We start from the raw sequence: 17,068 nt of genomic DNA on the forward strand, positions 1-17,068 counted from the left end.
TCCGATTTCAGTTCCAGAGCGATTCGCCCAATGAGTCCTTGATATTTAGTCGTTTTCAGCCAATTTTCTGGATTTTTGAAAATTTCACTTTTTTGTGAAAATATCCACTAAATGAGGGAATAATATGTGTGAGGGTACCCCAGGAGAGTTCCAAATGTGTGTGGGTAGAATATATATCCTACGGGGGTAAAATTGAAAAAAGTTGAAAACATTTTTTTTTTGGACTTAGTCATTTTTCCAGCGTTTATCAGACTTTCAGATAGGGGAAATGTCAGTGAGCATTCCGATTTCAGTTCCAGAGCGATTCGCCCAATGAGTCCTTGATATTTAGTCGTTTTCAGCCAATTTTCTGAATTTTTGAAAATTTCACTTTTTTGTGAAAATATCCACTAAATGACGGGATAATATGTGTGAGGGTACCCCAGGAGAGTTCCAAATGTGTGTGGGTAGAATATACATCCCACGGGGGTAAAATTGAAAAAAGTTGAACAAAATTTTTTTTTTGGACAGTCATTTTTCCGGCGTTTATCAGACTTTCGGATAGGGGAAATGTCAGTGAGCGTTCCGATTTCAGTTCCAGAGCGATTCGCCCAATGAGTCCTTGATGTTTATTCGTTTTCAGAAAATTTTCTGGACTTTTGAAAATTTCAGTTTTTTGTGAAAATATCCACTAAATGAGGGAATAATATGTGTGAGGGTACCCCAGGAGAGTTCCAAATGTGAGTGGGTAGAATATATATCCCACGGGGGTAAAATTGAAAAAAGTTTAACAAAATTTTTTTTTTGGACAGTCATTTTTCCGGCGTTTATCAGACTTTCGGTTATGGGAAATGTCAGTGAGCGTTCCGATTTCAGTTCCAGAGCGATTCGCCCAATGAGTCCTTGATATTTAGTAGTTTTCAGCCAATTTTCTGGATTTTTGAAAATTTCACTTTTTTTGTGAAAATATCCACTAAATGAGGGAATAATATGTGTGAGGGTACCCCAGGAGAGTTCCAAATGTGTGTGGGTAGAATATATATCCCACGGGGGTAAAATTGAAATAAGTTGAAAAAAGTTTTTTTTTGGACTTAGTCAATTTTCCGGCGTTTATCAGACTTTCAGATAGGGGAAATGTCAGTGAGCGTTCCGATTTCAGTTCCAGAGCGATTTGCCCAATGAGTCCTTGATATTTAGTCGTTTTCAGCCAATTTTCTGGATTTTTGAAAATTTCACTTTTTTGTGAAAATATCCACTAAATGAGGGAATAATATGTGTGAGGGTACCCCAGGAGAGTTCCAAATGTGAGTGGGTAGAATATATATCCCACGGGGGTAAAATTGAAAAAAGTTGAAAAAAGTTTTTTTTTGGACTTAGTCATTTTTCCAGCGTTTATCAGACTTTCAGATAGGGGAAATGTCAGTGAGCATTCCGATTTCAGTTCCAGAGCCATTCGCCCAATGAGTCCTCGATATTTAGTCGTTTTCAGCCAATTTTCTGAATTTTTGAAAATTTCACTTTTTTGTGAAAATATCCACTAAATGAGGGAATAATATGTGTGAGGGTACCCCAGGAGAGTTCCAAATGTGAGTGGGTAGAATATATATCCCACGGGGGTAAAATTGAAAAAAGTTGAAAAAAGGTTTTTTTTGGACTTAGTCATTTTTCCGGCGTTTATCAGACTTTCAGATAGGGGAAATGTCAGTGAGCGTTTCGATTTCAGTTCCAGAGCCATTCGCCCAATGAGTCCTCGATATTTAGTCGTTTTCAGCCAATTTTCTGAATTTTTGAAAATTTCACTTTTTTGTGAAAATATCCACTAAATGACGGGATAATATGTGTGAGGGTACCCCAGGAGAGTTCCAAATGTGTGTGGGTAGAATATACAGTGCCTACAAGTAGTATTCAACCCCCTGCAGATTTAGCTGGTTGACACATGCAGAATTAACTTGGCATTGTGACATTTGTACTGTAGATCAGCCTGGAAGTGGGAAATGCACTGCTGCAAATTTTTTTTTTTTTTTTTTAAACGTTAAAAGTTAATTCAGAGTGTCATTTATTATTCAACCCCTCAAACACAAGAATTCTGTTTGGTCCTCCTAAAGTATTAAGAAGTAGTTCAGACACCAAGAATAATGAGCTTCACATGTGTGGATTAAAAATCTCTTTTGCCAGCCTTTTCTGACTATTTAAGACCCTCCCCAAACTTGTGAACAGCACTCAGACATGGTCAACATGGGAAAGACAAAGGAGCATTCCAAGGCCATCAGAGACAAGATCGTGGAGGGTCACAAGGCTGGCAAGGGGTACAAAACCCTTTCCAAGGAGTTGGGCCTACCTGTCTCCACTGTTGGGAGCATCATCCGTAAGTGGAAGGCTTATGGAACTACTGTTAGCCTTCCACGGCCTGGACAGCCTTTGAAAGTGTCCTCCCATGCTGAGGCCAGGCTTGTCCGAAGACTCAAGACTAACCCAAGGACAACAAGGAAGGAGCTCCGGGAAGATCTCATGGCAGTGGGGACATTGGTTTCCGTCAATACCATAAGTAACGTACTCCACCGCAATGGTCTCCGTTCCAGACGAGCCCGTAAGGTACCTTTACTTTCAAAGCGTCATGTCAAGGCTCATCTACAGTTTGCTCATGATCACTTGGAGGACTCTGAGACAGACTGGTTCAAGGTTCTATGGTCTGATGAGACCAAGATCGAGATCTTTGGTGCCAACCACACACGTGACGTTTGGAGACTGGATGGCACTGCCTACGACCCCAAGAATACCATCCCTACAGTCAAGCATGGTGGTGGCAGCATCATGCTGTGGGGCTGTTTCTCAGCCAAGGGGCCTGGCCATCTGGTCCGCATCCATGGGAAGATGGATAGCACGGCCTACCTGGAGATTTTGGCCAAGAACCTCCGCTCCTCCATCAAGGATCTTAAGATGGGTCGTAATTTCATCTTCCAACAAGACAACGACCCAAAGCACACAGCCAAGAAAACCAAGGCCTGGTTCAAGAGGGAAAAAGTCAAGGTGTTGGAGTGGCCTAGTCAGTCTCCTGACCTTAACTCAATTGAAAACTTGTGGAAGGAGCTCAAGAATAAAGTTCACATGAGACACCCAAAGAACCTAGATAACTTGGAGAAGATCTGCATGGAGGAGTGGGCCAAGATAACTCCACAGACCTGTGCCGGCCTGATCAGGTCTTATAAAAGACGATTATTAGCTGTAATTGCAAACAAGGGTTATTCCACAAAATATTAAACATAGGGGTTGTATAATAATTGACCCACACTTTTATGTTTAAAATTTAATAAAATTCAACTGAGCAACATAACTTTTTGGTTTGTAAGATTTATGCTTCTGTTCATAAAACCTACTCTCGTTTGCAGTTTGAAGGCTCTAACTTATTTACATCTTATCAAACCAGCTAAATCTGCAGGGGGTTGAATACTACTTGTAGGCACTGTATATCCCACGGGAGTAAAATTGAAAAAAGTTGAAAAAAGTTTTTTTTGGACTTAGTCAATTTTCCGGCGTTTATCAGACTTTCAGATAGGGGAAATGTCAGTGAGCGTTCCGATTTCAGTTCCAGAGCGATTCGCCCAATGAGTCCTTGATATTTAGTCGTTTTCAGCCAATTTTCTGGATTTTTGAAAATTTCACTTTTTTGTGAAAATATCCACTAAATGAGGGAATAATATGTGTGAGGGTACCCCAGGAGAGTTCCAAATGTGTGTGGGTAGAATATATATCCCACGGGGGTAAAATTGAAAAAAGTTGAAAAAATTTTTTTCTTGGACTTAGTCATTTTTCCGGCGTTTATCAGACTTTCAGATAGGGGAAAGGTCAGTGAGCTTTACGATTTCAGTTCCAGAGCGATTTGCCCAATGAGTCCTTGATATTTAGTCGTTTTCTGCCAATATTTTGGATTTTTGAAAATTTCACTTTTTTGTGAAAATATCCACTAAATGAGGGAATAATATGTGTGAGGGTACCCCAGGAGAGTTCCAAATGTGTGTGGGTAGAATATATATCCCACGGGGGTAAAATTGAAAAAAGTTGACAAAAGTTTTTTCTTGGACTTAGTAATTTTTCCGGCGTTTATCAGCCTCTCAGATAGGGGAAATGTCAGTGAGCGTTCCGATTTCAGTTCCAGAGCGATTCGCCCAATGAGTCCTTAATATTTAGTCGTTTTCAGCCAATTTTCTGGATTTTTAAAAATTTCACTTTTTTGTGAAAATATCCACTAAATGAGGGAATAATATGTGTGAGGGTACCCCAGGAGAGATCCAAATGTGTGTGGGTAGAATATATATCCCACGGGGGTAAAATTGAAAAAAGTTGAACATTTTTTTTTCTTGGACTTAGTCATTTTTCCGGCGTTTATCAGACTTTCAGATAGGGGAAAGGTCAGTGAGCGTTCCGATTTCAGTTGCAGAACGATTCGCCCAATTAGTCCTTGATATTTAGTCGTTTTCAGCCAATTTTCTGGATTTTTGAAAATTTCACTTTTTTGTGAAAATATCCACTAAATGAGGGAATAATATGTGTGAGGGTACCCCAGGAGAGTTCCAAATGTGTGTGGGTAGAATATATATCCCACGGGGGTAAAATTGAAAAAAGTTGAAAATTTTTTTTTTTTTTCACTTAAGTCATTTTTCCGGCGTTTATCAGACTTTCAGATAGGGTAAATGTCAGTGAGCATATTCTGATTTCAGTTCCAGAGCGATTCGCCCAATGAGTCCTTGATATTTAGTCGTTTTCTGCCAATATTTTGGATTTTTGAAAATTTCACTTTTTTGTGAAAATATCCACTAAATGAGGGAATAATATGTGTGAGGGTACCCCAGGAGAGATCCAAATGTGTGTGGGTAGAATATATATCCCACGGGGGTAAAATTGAAAAAAGTTGAAAAAAATTTTTTTTTTGGACTTAGTAATTTTTCCGTCATTTATCAGACTTTCAGATAGGGGAAATGTCAGTGAGCTTTCCGATTTCAGTTGTAGAGTGATTCGCCCAATTAGTCCTTGATATTTAGTCGTTTTCAGCCAATTTTCTGGATTTTTGAAAATTTCACTTTTTTTGTGAAAATATCCACTAAATGAGGGAATAATATGTGTGAGGGTACCCCAGGAGAGTTCCAAATGTGTGTGGGTAGAATATATATCCCACGGGGGTAAAATTGAAAAAAGTAAAAAAAAATTTTTTCTTGGACTTAGTCATTTTTCCGGTCTTTATCACACTTTCATATAGGGGAAATGTCAGTGAGCGTTCCGATTTCAGTTCCAGAGCGATTCGCCCAATGAGTCCTTAATATTTAGTCGTTTTCAGCCAATTTTCTGGATTTTTGAAAATTTCACTTTTTTGTGAAAATATCCACTAAATGAGGGAATAATATGTGTGAGGGTACCCCAGGAGAGTTCCAAATGTATGTGGGTAGAATATATATCCCACGGGGTAAAATTGAAAAAAGTTGTAAAAAATTTTTTTTTTGGACTTACTCATTTTTCCGGCGTTTATCAGACTTTCAGATAGGGGAAATGTCGGTGAGCGTTCCGATTTCAGTTGCAGAGCGATTCGCCCAATGAGTCCTTGATATTTAGTCGTTTTCTGCCAATGTTTTGGATTTTTGAAAATTTCACTTTTTTGTGAAAATATCCACTAAATGAGGGAATAATATGTGTGAGGGTACCCCAGGAGAGTTCCAAATGTGTGTGGGTAGAATATATATCCCACGGGGGTAAAATTGAAAAAAGTTGAAAAAAAATTTTTTTTGGAACTTAGTCATTTTTCCGGCGTTTATCAGACTTTCAGATAGGGGAAATGTCAGTGAGCGTTCCGATTTCAGTTGCAGAGTGATTCGCCCAATGAGTCCTTGATATTTAGTCGTTTTCTGCCAATATTTTGGATTTTTGATAATTTCACTTTTTTTGTGAAAATATCCACTAAATGAGGGAATAATATGTGTGAGGGTACCCCAGGAGATTTCCAAATGTGTGTGGGTAGAATATATATCCCACGGGGGTAAAATTGAAAAAAGTTGAAACATTTTTTTTCTTGGACTTAGTCATTTTTCCGGTGTTTATCAGACTTTCATATAGGGGAAATGTCAGTGAGCGTTCCGATTTCAGTTCCAGAGCGATTCGCCCAATGAGTCCTTGATATTTAGTCGTTTTCAGCCAATTTTCTGGATTTTTGAAAATTTCACTTTTTTGTGAAAATATCCACTAAATGAGGGAATAATATGTGTGAGGGTACCCCAGGAGAGTTCCAAATGTGTGTGGGTAGAATATATATCCCACGGGGGTAAAATTGAAAAAAGTTGAAAAATTTTTTTTCTTGGACTTAGTCATTTTTCCGGTGTTTATCACACTTTCATATAGGGGAAATGTCAGTGAGCGTTCCGATTTCAGTTCCAGAGCGATTCGCCCAATGAGTCCTTAATATTTAGTCATTTTCAGCCAATTTTCTGGATTTTTGAAAATTTCACTTTTTTGTGAAAATATCCACTAAATGAGGGAATAATATGTGTGAGGGTACCCCAGGAGAGTTCCAAATGTGTGTGGGTAGAATATATATCCCACGGGGGTAAAATTGAAAAAAGTTGAACATTTTTTTATCTTGGACTTAGTCATTTTTCCGGCGTTTATCAGACTCTCAGATAGAGGAAATATCAGTGAGCGTTCCGATTTCAGTTCCAGAGCGATTCGCCCAATGAGTCCTTAATATTTAGTCGCTTTCAGCCAATTTTCTGGATTTTTGAAAATTTCACTTTTTTGTGAAAATATCCACTAAATGAGGGAATAATATGTGTGAGGGTACCCCAGGAGAGTTCCAAATGTGTGTGGGTAGAATATATATCCCACGGGGGTAAAATTGAAAAAAGGTGAATAAAATTATTTTTGGGACTTAGTCATTTCTCCCTGCGTTTATCAGACTTTCAGATAGGGGAAATGTCAGTGAGCTTTCCGATTTCAGTTGCAGAGTGATTCGCCCAATTAGTCCTTGATATTTAGTCATTTTCAGCCAATTTTCTGGATTTTTGAAAATTTCACTTTTTTGTGAAAATATCCACTAAATGAGGGAATAATATGTGTGAGGGTACCCCAGGAGAGTTCCAAATGTGTGTGGGTAGAATATATATCCCACGGGGGTAAAATTGAAAAAAGTTGAACTTTTTTTTTTCTTGGACTTAGTCATTTTTCCGGCGTTTATCAGACTTTCAGATAGGGGAAATGTCAGTGAGCGTTCCGATTTCAGTTGCAGAACGATTCGCCCAATTAGTCCTTGATATTTAGTCGTTTTCAGCCAATTTTCTGGATTTTTGAAAATTTCACTTTTTTGTGAAAATATCCACTAAATGAGGGAATAATATGTGTGAGGGTACCCCAGGAGAGTTCCAACTGTGTGTGGGTAGAATATATATCCCACGGGGGTAAAATTGAAAAAAGTTGAACATTTTTTTATCTTGGACTTAGTCATTTTTCTGGCGTTTATCAGACTCTCAGATAGAGGAAATGTCAGTGAGCGTTCCGATTTCAGTTCCAGAGCGATTCGCCCAATGAGTCCTTAATATTTAGTCGTTTTCAGCCAATTTTCTGGATTTTTGAAAATTTCACTTTTTTGTGAAAATATCCACTAAATGAGGGAATAATATGTGTGAGGGTACCCCAGGAGAGTTCCAAATGTGTGTGGGTAGAATATATATCCCACGGGGGTAAAATTGAAAAAAGTTGAAAAAAAATTTTTTGGGGACTTAGTCATTTTTCCGGCGTTTATCTGACTTTCAGATAGGGGAATTGTCAGTGAGCGTTCCGATTTCAGTTCCAGAGCGATTCGCCCAATGAGTCCTTGATATTTAGTCGTTTTCTGCCAATAGTTTGGATTTTTGAAAATTTCACTTTTTTGTGAAAATATCCACTAAATGAGGGAATAATATGTGTGAGGGTACCCCAGGAGAGTTCCAAATGTGTGTGGGTAGAATATATATCCCACGGGGGTAAAATTGAAAAAAGTTGAAAAAAGTTTTTTCTTGGACTTAGTCATTTTTCTGGCGTTTATCAGCCTCTCAGATAGGGGAAATGTCAGTGAGCGTTCCGATTTCAGTTCCAGAGCGATTCGCCCAATGAGTCCTTAATATTTAGTCGTTTTCAGCCAATTTTCTGGATTTTTGAAAATTTCACTTTTTTTGTGAAAATATCCACTAAATGAGGGAATAATATGTGTGAGGGTACCCCAGGAGAGTTCCAAATGTGTGTGGGTAGAATATATATCCCACGGGGGTAAAATTGAAAAAAGTAAAAAAAAATTTTTTCTTGGACTTAGTCATTTTTCCGGTCTTTATCACACTTTCATATAGGGGAAATGTCAGTGAGCGTTCCGATTTCAGTCCCAGAGCGATTCGCCCAATGAGTCCTTAATATTTAGTCGTTTTCAGCCAATTTTCTGGATTTTTGAAAATTTCACTTTTTTGTGAAAATATCCACTAAATGAGGGAATAATATGTGTGAGGGTACCCCAGGAGAGTTCCAAATGTATGTGGGTAGAATATATATCCCACGGGGTAAAATTGAAAAAAGTTGTAAAAAATTTTTTTTTTGGACTTACTCATTTTTCCGGCGTTTATCAGACTTTCAGATAGGGGAAATGTCGGTGAGCGTTCCGATTTCAGTTGCAGAGCGATTCGCCCAATGAGTCCTTGATATTTAGTCGTTTTCTGCCAATGTTTTGGATTTTTGAAAATTTCACTTTTTTGTGAAAATATCCACTAAATGAGGGAATAATATGTGTGAGGGTACCCCAGGAGAGTTCCAAATGTGTGTGGGTAGAATATATATCCCACGGGGGTAAAATTGAAAAAAGTTGAAAAAAAATTTTTTTTGGAACTTAGTCATTTTTCCGGCGTTTATCAGACTTTCAGATAGGGGAAATGTCAGTGAGCGTTCCGATTTCAGTTGCAGAGTGATTCGCCCAATGAGTCCTTGATATTTAGTCGTTTTCTGCCAATATTTTGGATTTTTGATAATTTCACTTTTTTTGTGAAAATATCCACTAAATGAGGGAATAATATGTGTGAGGGTACCCCAGGAGAGTTCCAAATGTGTGTGGGTAGAATATATATCCCACGGGGGTAAAATTGAAAAAAGTTGAAACATTTTTTTTCTTGGACTTAGTCATTTTTCCGGTGTTTATCAGACTTTCATATAGGGGAAATGTCAGTGAGCGTTCCGATTTCAGTTGCAGAGTGATTCGCCCAATGAGTCCTTGATATTTAGTCGTTTTCAGCCAATTTTCTGGATTTTTGAAAATTTCACTTTTTTGTGAAAATATCCACTAAATGAGGGAATAATATGTGTGAGGGTACCCCAGGAGAGTTCCAAATATGTGTGGGTAGAATATATATAGCACGGGGGTAAATTTGAAAAAAGTTTAAAAAATTTTTTATTTGGACTTAGTCATTTTTCCGGCGTTTATCAGACTTTCAGATAGGGGAAATGTCTGTGAGCTTTCCGATTTCAGTTGCAGAGTGATTCGCCCAATTAGTCCTTGATATTTAGTCGTTTTCAGCCAATTTTCTGAATTTTTGAAAATTTCACTTTTTTGTGAAAATATCCACTAAATGAGGGAATAATATGTGTGGGGGTACCCCAGGAGAGTTCCAAATGTGTGTGGGTAGAATATATATCCCACGGGGTTAAAATTGAAAAAAGTAAAGAAAAATATTTTTTTTGGACTTAGTCATTTTTCCGGCGTTTATCAGACTTTCAGATAGTGGAAATGTCGGTGAGCGTTCCGATTTCAGTTGCAGAGCGATTCGCCCAATGAGTCCTTGATATTTAGTCGTTTTCAGTCAATTTTCTGGATTTTTGAAAATTTCACTTTTTTGTGAAAATATCCACTAAATGAGGGAATAATATGTGTGAGGGTACCCCAGGGGAGTTCCAAATGTGTGTGGGTAGATTATATATCCCACGGGGGTAAATTTGAAAAAAGTTTAAAAAATTTTTTTTTTGGTCTTAGTCATTTTTCCGGCGATTATCAGACTTTCAGATAGGGGAAAGGTCAGTGAGCGTTCCGATTTCGGTTCCAGAGCGATTGGCCCAATGAGTCCTTAATAATTAGTCGTTTTCAGCCAATTTTCTGGATTTTTGAAAATTTCACTTTTTTGTGAAAATATCCACTAAATCAGGGAATAATATGTGTGAGGGTACCCCAGGAGAGTTCCAAATGTGTGTGGGTAGAATATATATCCCACGGGGGTAAAATTGAAAAAAGTTAAAAAATTTTTTTTTTGGACTTAGTCATTTTTCCGGCGTTTATCAGACTTTCAGATAGGGGAAATGTCAGTGAGCGTTCCGATTTCGGTTCCAGAGCGATTCGCCCAATGAGTCCTTGATATTTAGTCGTTTTCTGCCAATATTTTGGATTTTTGATAATTTCACTTTTTTGTGAAAATATCCATTAAATGAGGGAATAATATGTGTGAGGGTACCCCAGGAGAGTTCCAAATGTGTGTGGATAGAATATATATGCCACGGGGGTAAAATTGAAAAATGTTGAAAAATTTTTTTTCTTGGACTTAGTCATTTTTCCGGCGTTTATCAGACTTTCAGATAGGGGAAATGTCGGTGAGCGTTCCGATTTCAGTTGCAGAGCGATTCGCCCAATGAGTCCTTGATATTTAGTCGTTTTCAGCCAATTTTCTGGATTTTTGAAAATTTCACTTTTTTGTGAAAATATCCACTAAATGAGGGAATAATATGTGTGAGGGTACCCCAGGGGAGTTCCAAATGTGTGTGGGTAGAATATATATCCCACGGGGGTAAATTTGAAAAAAGTTGAAAAATTTTTTTTTTTGGTCTTAGTCATTTTTCCGGCGTTTATCAGACTTTCAGATAGGGGAAAGGTCAGTGAGCTTTACAATTTCAGTTCCAGAGCGATTCGCCCAATGAGTCCTTGATATTTAGTCGTTTTCAGCCAATATTTTGGATTTTTGAAAATTTCACTTTTTTGTGAAAATATCCACTAAATGAGGGAATAATATGTGTGAGGGTACCCCAGGAGAGTTCCAAATGTGTGTGGGTAGACTATAAATCCCACGGGGGTAAAATTGAAAAAAGTTGAAAAATTTTTTTATTTTGGACTTAGTCATTTTTCCGGAGTTTATCAGACTTTCATATAGGGGAAATGTCAGTGAGCGTTCCGATTTCAGTTCCAGAGCAATTCGCCCAATGAGTCCTTGATATTTGGTCGTTTTCAGCCAATAGTTAGGATTTTTGAAAATTTCACTTTTTTGTGAAAATATCCACTAAATGAGGGAATAATATGTGTGAGGGTACCCCAGGAGAGTTCTAAATGTGTGTGGGTAGAACATATATCCCACGGGGGTAAAATTGAAAAAAGTTGAAAAAATATTTTTTTTGGACTTAGTCATTTTTCCGGCGTCTATCAGACTTTTAGATAGGGGAAATGTCGGTGAGCGTTCCGATTTCAGTTCCAAAGCGATTCACCCAATGAGTCCTTGATAGTGTTGAGCATTCCGATACTGAAATATCGGGTATCGGCGGATATTCACTGTATCGGAATTCCGATACTTAATTCCGATACTTTTATAATATCGAATACCGGAATCGGAAGTTCCCATAATGCCTGCGCTCTGCAGTGTCTGTGAAGGATGAGAAGCTGGATGGCAGCGCTCAGCTGCGATCCAGCTTGTCATCAGAATGCCATCCCAGCGTGGGAGAATTCTCCTGATTGTTTAAAAGCCGGCGCGCGGTAAAAAGCCGCCGGCTTTTAAACAATCACGCAGCCCCATACTGCTTCCCCGCAGCCTCCCACCCCGATCCTCCGCTCCCCTCGCCACCTCCAATCCCAATCGTAAATTAGGACCGGGCGGGGAGCGCAGCACCAAGGAGCGAAGGACCCGGGCGGGGAAGCCGGCAGTGAAAAGACTTCACCGCCGGCTTTCCCATTCTGTGCTGCGCTTTCCCGCCGGTTATTTCAAATGAACAGCTGAGGTATCAGGTGATGCCGATCAGCTGTTCATTTGAAGTAGCCGCGGTGCCCTCAGAGGGTTCATGTGAGTTCATGCTTGACTGCATGAACTCACATGAACTTTCCCACGGCCGCACAGGTCAGCCTCACCTCCCAGACCATCAGCCCGTCATGATTAGTGTGTGTGCGGGGTGTGTGTGTGCGGGGTGTGTGTGTGCGGGGTGTGTGTGCGGGGTGTGTGTGTGCGCGGTGTGTGTGTGCGCGGTGTGTGTGTGCGGGGTGTGTGTGTGCGGGTGGGTGTGCGGGGTGTCTGTGCGTGCAGGCAGACGTAGGCCGATGTGACACTACTACTCCCATCGACCTATGTCTGTCCCCCGTCCACTCGTGCCAGCAGGATCAGCTCGATGGGAGCAGTAGTTCCCATCAGCCTGATCCTGCTATTTAAATTGCCCTACTGTGTCCCCAATAAATGTTAAATACATGTCATTGGTGGCCAGTGGTTACCTAAAAGAAATTAGTTCATACATTACCTGTCCCCGCCGATCGCCACCTAAAATAAAGTAAAAAATAAAAAACTACACCTATACTCACCTAGACACCTAATTCCCCGAAGCCATCGATCTCCTGTAATAAAATATAAAATAATAAACCACAACCTTATCCTTACCCCTCCGTAGCAGTCCACGAGTGTCCCACGAAGATCTCCAGTTCAGAGCAGCCACATAGAATGTGACCGCTCTGAACCGCTGCCGCCGCTAGAATGACGGGGCCGTAAGGGTTCACCGGAGTTCAGGCAGCGCTGCTCCGGTTAGCTCCTTTACGGCACTGCTGTGTCGTGAGAAATTCCCACGGTACAGCACTGCCGTAAAGGAGGTCTCCGGAGCTGCGCTGCCTGAATGCACTCCGGTGACCTCAGTCAGTGGCTCCCGCTGCCGGGAGCGGACGTGTTCCCGGCAGCGTGAGCTTACAGCAGCCATGCACAGCTGTCACCATCTCCAGATGTGACAGCTGTGCATGGGAGATCAGCGCAGGAACGTGGACAGGTAACTATTTTTTTTTTAGTAAACTAAGAATTAAATAAAATGGTGTTTTATTTCAAATAAATTATTTTTTTCTGGGTGTAGTGTGTTTTTTCTTTTTAACACTTTGTAGGTTAGTAATGGGGGTGTCATATAGACGGCCATCATTACTAACCTGGGCTTCATGGCAGCTGGCGCTGACATGAACCCCACCACTATTACCCCCTGCCACCGCACCAGGGCAGCGTGGAAGAGCGAGGCTAAGTGCCAGAATTGGCGCATCCTATGGATGCGCCATTTCTGGGGCGGCTGACGGCTGGTGTTTCTAGCCTGGGAGGGGGCCAATATTTATGGCACCCTTCCTGAGCTATTAATATCAGCCCCCAGCTGTCTGCCTAGCCTTTGCTAGCTATTAAAATAGGGGGGACCCCACGTCATTTTTTTTGGGGGGGTCCCCCATTTTAATAGCTAGTAAAGGCTAGGTATTCAGCTGGGGGCTGATATTAGTAGCCTGGGAAGCTCCGTGGGTTTTACCCCCTTCCCAGGCTTCAAACATCTGCCCCAGCCGTCTGCTTAACCTCCGCTAGAGACTAAAATTATGGGGGATCCCACGCCATTTTTTTTTTAAATAAATCCTTTATTTTAACACTAAATGACATTTGAGGACTTAATAAAGATGCAGTCCCTAAATTATTATTTATTTTTTAATAAATTTTTCCCAAAACTTTTGACGTGGGCTTCGCCATATTTTTGTATGCCAGCCAGGTACAGCATCCAGCTTCTATGAACGCGCCATTTTCCGGGGCGGCCGCGGACTGCAATTTTCAGCGGGGGGGGGGGGGCAGAAAGCTTGGGCCTCCCTGCGCTGCAGATTCCATCCCCCAGCTGCCTAGTTGTACCTGGCTGGACACAAAAATAGGGAGAAGCTCCACGTTTTTTTTTTTTTAATTATTTCATGAAATTCATGGAATAATTAAGAAAAAAAGGGCTTCCCTATATTGTTGTGTCTGGCCAGGTACAAATAGGCAGCTGGTGGTTGGGGGCAGCCCGTTCCTGCCTGCTGTACCTGGCTGGACACAAATATAGTGTGAAGCCCCACGTCAATTTTTTTTTAATTATTTCAGGAAATTCATGAAATAATTAAAAAAAAATTATGTGGGGCTTCGCCCTATATTTGTGTCCAGCCAGGTACAGCAGGCAGGAACGGGCTGCCCCCAAGCACCAGCTGCCTATTTGTACCTAGCCGGACACAACAATATAGGGAAGCCCTTTTTTTCTTAATTATTCCATGAATTTCATGAAATAATTAAAAAAAAAAATGTGTGGCGCTTCGCCCTATTTTTGTGTCCAGCCAGGTACAACTAGGCAGCTGGGGGCTGGAATCTGCAGCGCAGGGAGACCCAAGCTTTCTGGGCCCCACCCGCTGCAAATTGCAGTCCGCAGCCGCCCCGGAAAATGGCGCGTTCATAGAAGCGCCATCTTCTGGCGCTGTACCCAACTCATCCAGGGCCCTGGTGCGGTGGCTCACTGGGTAATAAAGGGGTTAAGGCCAGCTTGGCATTATCAGCTGGCCCTAAGCCCGAAATTCATGGGGTCACGCCAATATTAGACATGACCGCCATGAATTTCTAGTAAAGTATTTAAAAAAAACACAAACACCCAGAAAAAAGTCCTTTAATTGAAATAAAGACACAATTCTTTATTGTTCTAAATTAAACCATACTTACCGCCACGCCCATTCCAGCTGAAGCCAACGATCTCCTGCAATAAAAGTAAAATAATAAAGCAACCTCATCCTTACCTTTCCATGGTTCCCAGGACAGCTTCAGCTCTGCTACATCGAGATGACAGGCTGGACCGCAGCAGAACGCTGCCATCCAGCCTGTCATCCCGCGGACACTGAGAAGCGCAGGCATGCTTGCGCTCCTCAGTGTCTCTCTGTGACGTCATCCAGATGAGCCGAGGTCATGTCCAATGAACTCAGCTCACCTCATGCACGTCACTGACAGCGTGGGAAAATTCTCCTGCACTCAGCGCTTCAGCGTGAGAATTCTCCCACGCTGTCAGTGACGTGCATGAGGTGCGCCGAGTTCATTGGACATGACCTCACCTCATGCACGTCACTGACAGCGTGGGAAAATTCTCACGCTGAAGCGCTGAGTGCAGGAGAATTCTCCCACGCTGTCAGTGACGTACATGAGGTGAGCCGAGTTCATTGTCGGCTCATCTGGATGCCGTCACAGCCAGACACTGAGGAGTGGAAGTATGCCTGCGCTTCTCAGTGTCTGCGGGATGACAGGCTGGATGGCAGCGTTCTGCTGAGGTCCAGCCTGTCATCTCGATGTAGCAGAGCTGGAGCCGTCGTGGGAGCCATGGAAAGGTAAGGATGAGGTTGCTTTATTATTTTTCTTTTATTGCAGGAGATCGTTGGCTTCAGCTGGAATGGGCGTGGTGGTAAGTATGGTTTAATTTAGAACAATAAAGAATTGTGTGTTTATTTCAATTAAAGGACTTTTTTCTGGGTGTTTGTGTTTTTTTTAAATACTTTACTAGAAATTCATGGTGGTCATGTCTAATATTGGCGTGACCACATGAATTTCGGGCTTAGGGCCAGCTGATAATGCCAAGCTGGCCTTAACCCCTTTATTACCCAGTGAGCCACCGCACCAGGGCCCTGGATGAGTTGGGTACAGCGCCAGAAGATGGCGCTTCTATGAACGCGCCATTTTCCGGGGCGGCTGCGGACTGCAATTTGCAGCGGGTGGGGCCCAGAAAGCTTGGGCCTCCCTGCGCTGCAGATTCCAGCCCCCAGCTGCCTAGTTGTACCTGGCTGGACACAAAAATAAGGCGAAGCTCCACGTTTTTTTTTTTTAAATTCATGAAATTCATGGAATAATTAAGAAAAAAAGGGCTTCCCTATATTGTTGTGTCCGGCTAGGTACAAATAGGCAGCTGGTGGTTGGGGGCAGCCCGTTCCTGCCTGCTGTACCTGACTGGACACAAATATAGGGCGAAGCCCCACATCAATTTTTTTTAATTATTTCATGAATTTCCTGAAATGATTTAAAAAAAATTGACGTGGGGCTTCGCACTATATTTGTGTCCAGCCAGGTACAGCAGGCAGGAACGGGCTGCCCCCAACCACCAGCTGCCTATTTGTACCTGGTTGGACACAACAATATAGGGAAGCCCTTTTTTTCTTAATTATTTCATGAATTTCATGAAATAATTAAAAAAAAAAAATACGTGAAGCTTCTCCCTATTTTTGTGTCCAGCCAGGTACAACTAGGCAGCTGGGGGATGGAATCTGCAGCGCAGGGAGGCCCAAGCTTTCTGCCCCCCCCCCCCCCGCTGAAAATTGCAGTCCGCAGCCACCCCGGAAAATGGCGCGTTCATAGAAGCTGGATGCTGTACCTGGCTGGCATACAAAAATATGGCGAAGCCCACGTCAAAAGTTTTGGGAAAAATTAATTAAAAAATAAATAATAATTTAGGGACTGCATCTTTATTAACTCCTCAAATGTCATTTAGTGTTAAAATAAAGGATTTATTTAAAAAAAAATTGACGTGGGGCTTCGCCCTATATTTGTGTCCAGCCAGGTACAGCAGGCAGGAACAGGCTGCCCCCAACCACCAGCTGCCTATTTGTACCTGGCCGGACACAACAATATAGGGAAGGCCTTTTTTAAAAAAATTATTTCATGAAATAATTAAAAAAAAATTGACGTGGGGCTTCGCACTATATTTGTGTCCAGCCAGGTACAGCAGGCAGGAATGGGCTGCCCCCAACCACCAGCTGCCTATTTGTACCTGGTTGGACACAACAATATAGGGAAGCCCTTTTTTTCTTAATTATTCCATGAATTTCATGAAATAATTTAAAAAAAAAATGCGTGGGGCTTCGCCCTATTTTTGTGCCCAGCCAGATACAACTAGGCAGCTGGGGGCTGGAATCCGCAGCGCAGGGAGACCCAAGCTTTCTGGGCCACCCCCGCTGCAAATTGCAGTCCGCAGCCGCCCCAGAAAATGGCGCGTTCATAGAAGCGCCATCTTCTGGCGCTGTACCCAACTCATCCAG

The sequence above is a fragment of the Phyllobates terribilis genome, unplaced genomic scaffold, assembly GCF_046119375.1.
Source record: "Phyllobates terribilis strain yellow unplaced genomic scaffold, ASM4611937v1 Scaffold_13__5_contigs__length_258822181, whole genome shotgun sequence".
In the NCBI taxonomy this organism is placed as follows: domain Eukaryota; kingdom Metazoa; phylum Chordata; class Amphibia; order Anura; family Dendrobatidae; genus Phyllobates; species Phyllobates terribilis.